The sequence below is a fragment of the Vicugna pacos genome, unplaced genomic scaffold, assembly GCF_048564905.1.
Source record: "Vicugna pacos unplaced genomic scaffold, VicPac4 scaffold_390, whole genome shotgun sequence".
Classification (NCBI taxonomy): Eukaryota; Metazoa; Chordata; class Mammalia; order Artiodactyla; family Camelidae; genus Vicugna; species Vicugna pacos.
In genome coordinates, this window is record NW_027329068.1 from 13,571 (window position 1) to 22,305 (window position 8,735).

General features: G+C 36.5%; 1 long non-coding RNA gene and 1 pseudogene across 2 annotated transcripts; both read right to left on the minus strand.

Moving 5' to 3' along the window:
* Positions 1-243: 243 nt before the first annotated feature.
* On the minus strand, positions 244-1,176 carry LOC107035214 (olfactory receptor 4C15-like; annotated as a pseudogene).
* A 3,181-nt stretch (positions 1,177-4,357) lies between these two features.
* On the minus strand, positions 4,358-8,461 carry LOC140695554 (uncharacterized). 2 transcript variants are annotated; one of them, XR_012071206.1, is made up of 3 exons: positions 8,330-8,461; positions 6,907-7,062; positions 4,358-4,631 (listed from the first exon to the last, which is right to left on the minus strand). It is a non-coding gene; the product is annotated as an uncharacterized lncRNA (long non-coding RNA). The 2 variants fall into 2 exon arrangements; XR_012071205.1 differs by lacking the exon at positions 8,330-8,461 and adding an exon at positions 7,566-7,748.
* Positions 8,462-8,735: the final 274 nt, after the last annotated feature.

Below are 8,735 nucleotides of genomic sequence, written 5' to 3' on the forward strand. Positions count from 1 at the left end.
TCAATTCCAAGTAAGCATAGAATTCAACTCTTTTCAATTTACATTTGAGGATGCTGAGCTGCCAGATCAGAGTTCATAAGTAATCTAAGGGGGAAAACATTATTTCCTGACCCTTATGTTAGTGCTTTTTACATTACATTGCTTTACCACCTGCCAAACAATACTCACCCACATAGAGTGTTTATCTAATAAGAAAACTTGAATTTTCAATCTTGACTTTAAATTTTTTCAAAGATCAACATTTTATTTTTCATTAGCCACTATTATTCTGTTCCACACTTTCCTCATGGCATTTTTCACTTCCTTATTCCTGAATGTGTAAATCAAAGGATTGAGCAAGGGAGTTAGGATGGTGCAAAATATGGCTACTATTTTGTCAAAGGAGAAAGCAGATGGAGGTTGTGCATACACAAATATGCATGGGACAAAGAACAAAACCACAACAGCAATGTGAGATCCACAGGTAGAGAGAGCTCTCTGCTGCCCTTCAGTACTACGGGTTCTCAGAGAGAGCAAGAAGACCCCATAGGAGACGAGCAACAAGGAGAAGATAAGGATGCAGATGAACCCACTGTTGGCAACCACCAAAAGGCCAAAGATGTGAGTGTCAGTTCAGGCTAGCTCCAGTAATGGGTATAAGTCACATATGAAGTGATCAATGACATTGGGGCCACAGAAGGGCAGCTGGAAAGTGAAGAGAATTTGTATCATGGAATGCAGGAAGCCCCCTGTCCAGGCTGCCCCTGTCAGAATGACGCAGAGCCTCTGGCTCATGATAGAAGAGTAGCGCAGGGGTTTGCAGATGGCCACATAGCGGTCATAGGCCATGGCCGTGAGGACAGTCACCTCTGCTCCAGCAAAGAAGTGCTCAGCAAAGAGGTGGGTCAAGCATCCTTCAAAGGAGATGGTTTTCCTCTCAGAGAGAGAGTCCACGATCATCTTTGGGGCAATGGCGGAGGAGAAGCATGCACCCACGATGGACAGAAAAGCCAAGAAGAAGTACATGGGGGAGCCCAGGAGTGCTGGGCTGCAACTGATGGTCACCACCATTAGCAAGTTGCCCCCGATAGTTGTGATGTAGCCAAACAAAAACACAACAAATATTGGTTTCTGTATATTTGGATTCTGTGAAAGCCCCAGGAGGACAAACTCAGTTACAAAGCTTTGGTTTTGCATGATTTTCAAGAAGAGGGTGAAAGCTACTACAGTGAGCATGTAGAACCTACAATTATGAGAAAGAAAAATGTCTTATACCAGTTCATGGAATTACCATAGTCAATGAGTTTGTTCATCCATGTGAAAGATTATCTAATGTACTTGTGCTTCTCTTGTCATTGACAACAACAACAACAAAAGAAAGTTTTAAGGCAGCAATGGGATGTCAGGAAGGATAGGGATGAATTATTAAATACTTTAAGATCGTCAGAGCTTCAGAATAGGGGAAGGATGGCGATCCAATGCGGTAGGGATGAGAAATGTATTTTTTTTATCTCAACTGTTAACTCTGATCATGTAGTAGTGGTTTCCTGGAGTGAACTGGAAGAAGGATTCTGAAATCACATCCAACTTTTCTGGAAAGGAGGAAGGCAGTTTATTAATTACAGCTGCCATGTGCTTGGAATGGGAGCGGGGATGACCTGCACGCCCTCCCTGACCAGGAAACGTCCTTATCTGCAAATAGAAGAAGAAATAGCACCCAGTTTAGGACATGCTTAGAAATCATGGCTATTCCCCCATGACTTTTAAAAGTCTGAAGTGAATTGAGCCTTTAAGATTAATTAATCAATTCTTTATAAAAGAGAAAGATCAATGGGAAGTCACTCTGCCATAGCCTAACACATCACAAGGATGCGTGCTTTGAGTTGGTTTTTTTCCCACTCATTGAAAACAAAAAGAAAAGTTGATAAAAAATAATAATACCTACTTATGAGTATTGTTATTATAACTATGTTAAATAATGCAAGGAAGCATTTGTTCAGGGTCTAGTGGGTAAGAAACAGTCCATGTTAGGTCTTAGTACTTTATTTTACTGGTAGAAAATTCATGCCTTTTAAAAGAGATAAAAATCAAAGAAATAACAGGTGCTGAGTCTCAAATTTTAACCCGGACCCCTGGCTCCAACGTCCAAGTCCTTTCCACTGGATCTACAGGGAAAGAAGCAAACATTTTTTCTAGCAAGAACTTTAGAACAGAGGTGGCCTTTGGAGGGTTGCCGTCCACTTTAGAGGTGAAAACTTCTGATTCCTTTGTTCACGTTTGAATGATGCCTCTTGATGAAGGACACTGAGCAAATGATGTAGAATCAGAAGGTAATGGTCCAGTTACTTACAGACACAAACTGGCAACAACCACATAGGTAAGGAATATAAATTATATGGTGAATATAAGTCAGAGCCTTGAGGCTTCCATTATTTGCTAATTATTTATACTATATGTCCCAGTCTGATCAAGTACAGCTTGGCAAGATAAATGTGTTTCTCAAATTTCTATGACTATTGTAATGTAGGGAGGTTCATATATAACCTTTCTGTTCATCTCACAGGATTATAATGAGGGTCAAATTGAAAAATGTGAAACTGTTGCTTTTGATAAAATGTCCATATCAGTTTTAGTTACTTTTCTCTTACTTAAAAATCCTGACACCTTACCCACAGAAAGTTTTCCCATGAGTTATCCAGGTTATTACTCCAAATTTTGACTTCATTTTTCATAGCAAGACACATCTTTGAAGAATGATTGTGTCCTTACTTGTACACTTAAGAGACATTCATCAAACGACATGTATGTGTGTACAAATAGGCAAGTAAAAGAATAATTAGGCTTTCTGTAAAAATTAAAAAATAAGTTGTTTTTTATGAATGACAGCTAACAAAAATAATTGAAAATTTTAATAAAACTAACAAATATAGAAGTGTGTATAGTACTATCTGTCCATTTGTTTACTTTGAAATAACCATCTTCATTATGTTTCCAGGGCACCAGACATTCCTAAACAGTGCTTGCATTACGAACTCCATATCCAGCTACAGACTGCCGTCAAGAAAACAAGACTATAAAACAAACCCTATGTTACAACAGTTATCAGTTTATCCTCAGATCAAAACAAGAGAGACGATGGAATGAAATGATGAAGAGCACCAGCTCCAGGTGCACAGAGACCTCGGTACAAATCCAGGCTCTTCTACTAAGGTAGATTATGTGATAAGAAAAGTTACTTAAAATTCTCAAGGACTCAGATTCTATTCTGGAACTGGGTATAATAATAGTGCCTCCTGAGAGAGTCCTTGCGAAAATCAGATAAGGCTGTGCTCATAAAACCATTTATGCATTTAGATGCACTGGAGAAAATTATAAACGGTAAGAACAAGCCCCCAAAGCAATTGACACAGAGTGGAAATGAGAATGCTTTTATTCCTAATTTCTGCTTTACCATGCCAGGGCTGAAAAATAGCTTTACTCATTTTTGACTTATTCACAAATATAAAATATTTTATTGGTCAGAATGCATAAATGGTACTGTTTAAATCTGCAACACTTTTGAATATCTTTAATAATCTCTGAAATAAATGATTGTGGCCTTCAGACCCTCATGTGTCCACCTCTTTTTCAGGCAGCTTCATTTTACAAATAAAATCAAATAGAATGAAGGCTGGAAATGAAAACAAAGATTCTATATTAATCTAACAGTTAAATAATTCTTAGGCTCTCTACTTCCTTACTTGGGGGGTTTCTCAGAGAAATACTATTTTAGAATCAAAATGCTCATTAAATATAAACAAATCAAGCCTCTCTTTTTTTTCAGATAAAAGAAATTTCTAACATTATTGTTAAAGCTTTGACAATGGAGAGTATGGTGTCCTCAGAGTTTATGATCACAAGGGTTTTGATTTGGAATTATTTATTTATTTATTTATTTATTTAACATTTTTTATTGATTTATAATCACTTTACAATGTTGTGTCAAATTCCAGTGTTCAGCACAATTTTTCAGTCATTCATAGACATATACACACTCATTGTCACATTTTTTTCTCTGTGATTTATCATAACGTTTTGTGTATATTTCCCTGTGCTATACAGTGTAATCTTGTTTATCTAGTCTACAATTTTGAAATCCCAGTCTATCCCTTCCCACCCTCTACCCCCCACCCCGGTAACCACAAATCTGTATTCTCTGTCCATGAGTCTATTTCTGTCCTGTATTTATGCTTTGTTTTTGTTTGTTTGTTTTTGTTTTTGTTTTTTAGATTCCACATATGAGCGATCTCATATGGTATTTTTCTTTCTCTTTCTGGCTTACTTCACTTAGAATGACATTCTCTAGGAGCATCCATGTTGCTGCAAATGGCATTATGTTGTCGGTTTTTATGGCTGAGTAGTATTCCACTGTATAAATATACCACATCTTCTTTATCCAGTCACCTGTTGATGGACATTTAGGCTGTTTCCATGTTTTGGCTATTGTAAATAGTGCTGCTATGAACATTGGGGTGCAGGTGTCATCCTGAAGTAGATTTCCTTCTGGATACAAGCCCAGGAGTGGGATTCCTGGGTCATATGGTAAGTCTATTGATTTGGAATAATTTAAAAGGTAATTATCCTAAATGCATTTTGTTGTCCTGGATTGAATCCTAGAACAGAAAAGGGACAGTAGTGGAAAGATTAGTAAAATATGGATAAAATCTGGTGTTTCATTAAGAGTAATGTATCAACGTTCATGTCATAGTTTTCATAAATATACTCCTGGTAATGTTGGGTGATGAATATGAGGGGAAAATAACGGAGGAGGCAAAATCAGAACCCTCTATAATAGCTTGCAACTTTTCTATTAATCTAAAATGACTCCCAAATAAAAAGCTAATTTAAAATAATATCATAATTGTTCAGTTCCTGATACCAAAAATGTAGTGATTATGTGTCGTTGAAGAAACCACAAAGCCTCTGAGTCCTCGCTCATAAAATAAGAATAGGCAAGTAACGCTTGTCCAGGCTGCTGGCCCCTGAGAGTCAAACAAGACACTTCTTACGAACATTGTTTGCAAAGTACAATTTGAGTGGAAGATGTGAAATGTTGATATAGGCATGATTTTACAGGGATGTTTATACACACAAAGTGAGCTGGAGAATTGAATCTATCATATGAAAAAAGTATGTTTCTAAATCATATTTTTAATTATATCAAACCTAAATTGTAATGAAGCTGCTTCATTTATTTAATCTTATTAGGAAATGTTTTAGCAGTTATTTTCAGAATCATAAACATGTTTATATTCCTTATACTAGTAGCCTTAACCCTAAAAATTGTTCTAAAAGTAAAATGAGGTGGTGTAAGTTTTTTAGTGAAAGATGATGTCATTTATAATAGTAAAAATTCAGAAATATCTAAAATGTTGAATGATAAAATGTTTATGTAAATCAGTCTACTACAAACTAGTAGCAAAATATGCTATGAGTAAGACACTAGTAATAAAAGGACAAAGATGGTGAGACATTTTTACGTGCTAAATGAGAAAAACAACAAAAACATAGTGATAACCCTGCTCAGACATTTTAATATTATTTTAAAATCAGAAGTAAACATGTAAAAATGGTAGGGATTTTTAAATTTTCAAAAGATATTTTGGTATAATTATAAAAAATTTAACATGAAAAATCAAGTTTAAAACACACAACACCATATTTTTCACGATCTAAATATTTGTTCAGAAAAAGATGAGGTTTGAGGGTAATTTTATTATCCACCCAGGGCAATTAATTTGCATAGGTGGAGCCAACATGCTAACGTAACACGGAGTCTAATACTGAAAGGGCTTACCTTCTGTAAACCATCCACAGACAGCTGCACCGTGGGCCCAGCCCTCCCATCCTCTGTACTGACTCTGATACCAGTTTTCACTTCATATACTCCTACGTGGAACAGCTTGTTCTGTCTGTACCTCTCATTGAAGACCCCATGGTCTTTCCTTTCTTGATAGTCATATTCTTTAAATGCTGGAGCTGCACAGGAGATAGCTCAGGTCCCCTCAAACCAGAAACTGTGGGCTCTGGGCCATGTCTTGGATCTGTGACCCTGGAAATTTTGCCTCCTGACTCTTACCACTGCTCACTGTTTCCTTCCCATTTGTTTCAGCAACAACCCTATTGCAGCATTGATCATTCTGAAAATGATAGAGAAATTCCTCTTTCAACTTTGAAGTTGATATATTATGTAATATACATAGTAATTGTACTATTACATAGTACTATGTAGTATGTTACATAGTAATTATACAGTATTACATGGTAAGTATAATATTCAAAATTGTATGAGAAATTAGTAGTACAGTTGTCATCATATGCAGTGTTTTTTCATTATATTTTAACTTTAAATGAATAGATTTAAAACTCCATTCTGATTACTCTCCCTGATAAGTTCCTTAAATCCTCTGTACATTTGATCCAGGATTATTATTTATTTCATAAAAGATTTATTCTTCTTCTGTCTAGCTAAGCATATTCCTTTCCTTCATAGTCTGAGAAATATTTTCTCTTCAGATTTCAGACCCTTTCTCTCCCCTCAGTATTGCTCTGCTGATTTATCTAAATGTCTCAACTTTTATACTCTTACTATTTCTGGAATTTGGAAAAAAACTAATTGTCTAGGTTTCCACCTGTGTCCTTCCTGATGGATGCCTGAGCCTTCTTTCCATCTGTTGTCTTAGTGACTTAGCTCATTTCAGGAGAGACAAAACCATGACAACTAGCACTAAAGCAGTTGAGAACTTCACCCGTTTAAATAGCCTGAACAGTTCTGAAGCAGAAGTCAAATGCTATTTGTGACATCAAGTGCACGTGGGGAAAATTAAATGGGCAAATTTAAAATCAGAAGACTACACTCTGGGACTTGAGTAAGACACTCTATCTTACCTTTCATGTCCTTCCCTGGGCCACTTTTAGCAGTTTTTTGTGGGAATATTAAGTGCTATATTGCATATCAATAAGTCTAAATGGTAAACGGCACTTGAGTTACATTGCTTCTATGATGATATTATTCATATAGCCTCAAAAATTCCACTTTTTAACCTAAAACACCAAGACAAAGGACCGTGTTAGAGGATGAAGGATAAATGAGAATATATAAAGTAACAAAAACATGCTATTGACTACCTATGACACAATGATTCATTTGCTGCGTTTCATAGTTATGTGGGTTTAATTTGAAGATGAAAAACTGAAGATAGGTCTAATTTTTAGACTTGAAAAGGTACTCCTAGCCCTCCAAAAAATGTTTGCATTCAAATAGCTGCTAATTATTGAGCACTTAAGTTGCATCAAGTGTTGTCCAGTTAACTCCGTATGTATTGTTTCCAAATCCTTTGGCCTTGTTAACATATAATCTCCATTAAAAAATAAACCCTCTGAGCACAAACAAATTTGTACAGCTGGCCCACGTGTGCACAGTTACATGACAGACCCTAGCCTGCCTTAAACCTGGTAGCCTGCATCATGATACCCGTACTTTCAAGTACTATATCCCAATTTAAAATCCTTTCTGAATATGCAAAAATGTGAGTTACAAATCTCACCATGTCTCTGTTCCTTGAGAATTCTGGTAATGACAATCTCTTATTCTCTATAGGAAAGTCCATCCTCTAGCTGGCCAAAACATGAAGTATGGGCCCAAGTCTTACTTCTACAACTAAGAGCGGGAGGAAGGGCAACTCTGGCAGATGAGGTTGAGAATTTTCCCTGCTGCTTCTCAAGCACTGTCTTCAACATGGTCTCCAGGAAAAAATAAATAAAGAAGCAAAAGTTTCCTCCTTGACTTCTAATTGGAAATTCCCAAGAGGCCATAAACCTGCAGAATTGCCTCTCAGTTCCCCTCAGGGCTTGGAAATTTCCCATCATTACATTTTTCCAAGATGCAGTCTGTGGTTTGACTTGTTCAGGTGTTTGTAAACTTTTTATGCTCCCAATCAGAGATTTTTTTCTTTTTTCTTTTTTGACTTCTCCTGGTCTTCTATTTGAAGATGCTTTCACTTGCCTTCATATTCAGAAACTGAAAACTGTGTGAACTGGGACTGAATATAGTGCCTTAGCAGAACTGGGGTGAAAAGCCTGTGTACTTATTAAGTGAAAAAGATGAATTCTGGGATGAGGCACAGCATCAGTCCACAAAGACATGTTCTGTTTGAGGGTGAGAGCAGCAGTCCATGCTTATTAAAGAATAACAATTAAATACATTTTTGCACATAAAAAATAAAAGCAATCGAGATATAAAATAGAGGATAGAAAAGAGACATAATGAACACTAAATAGGCCAAAGAAATCAGCAAAAATTGATCAACACCTTCAGGACATGTAGACAGTGGGATCCAAACTGGTTCCCATCATCATCACAAGCATGATTTGGACATGTCCACTCCCATTTGCTACTTCAAAATCTAGATGTGGGATAAGGAAGAGAAAAAATAATCACTGAAGTAGTTAAGATAAACAGTTAAAAAATTGAAACTGAGGACATAGAAATGGAGAGGAGAAGAAAGAACTAAAAGCTACTTAAGAGGCATAGATAGCAGTTTGGGGTCAACAATAATAATAAGCAATGTGACTAAAAAGCATATTACAAAAGTCATGGGTCAGTATGAGATATTTTGATTAATTGACGGAGATTTAGAATCACAGGTAGAGAGGAACTACTTAGGTATTTGTTTGTTGTCCAGTCAGAGCACAGAAAGATACTCCCTGGGGCTCAA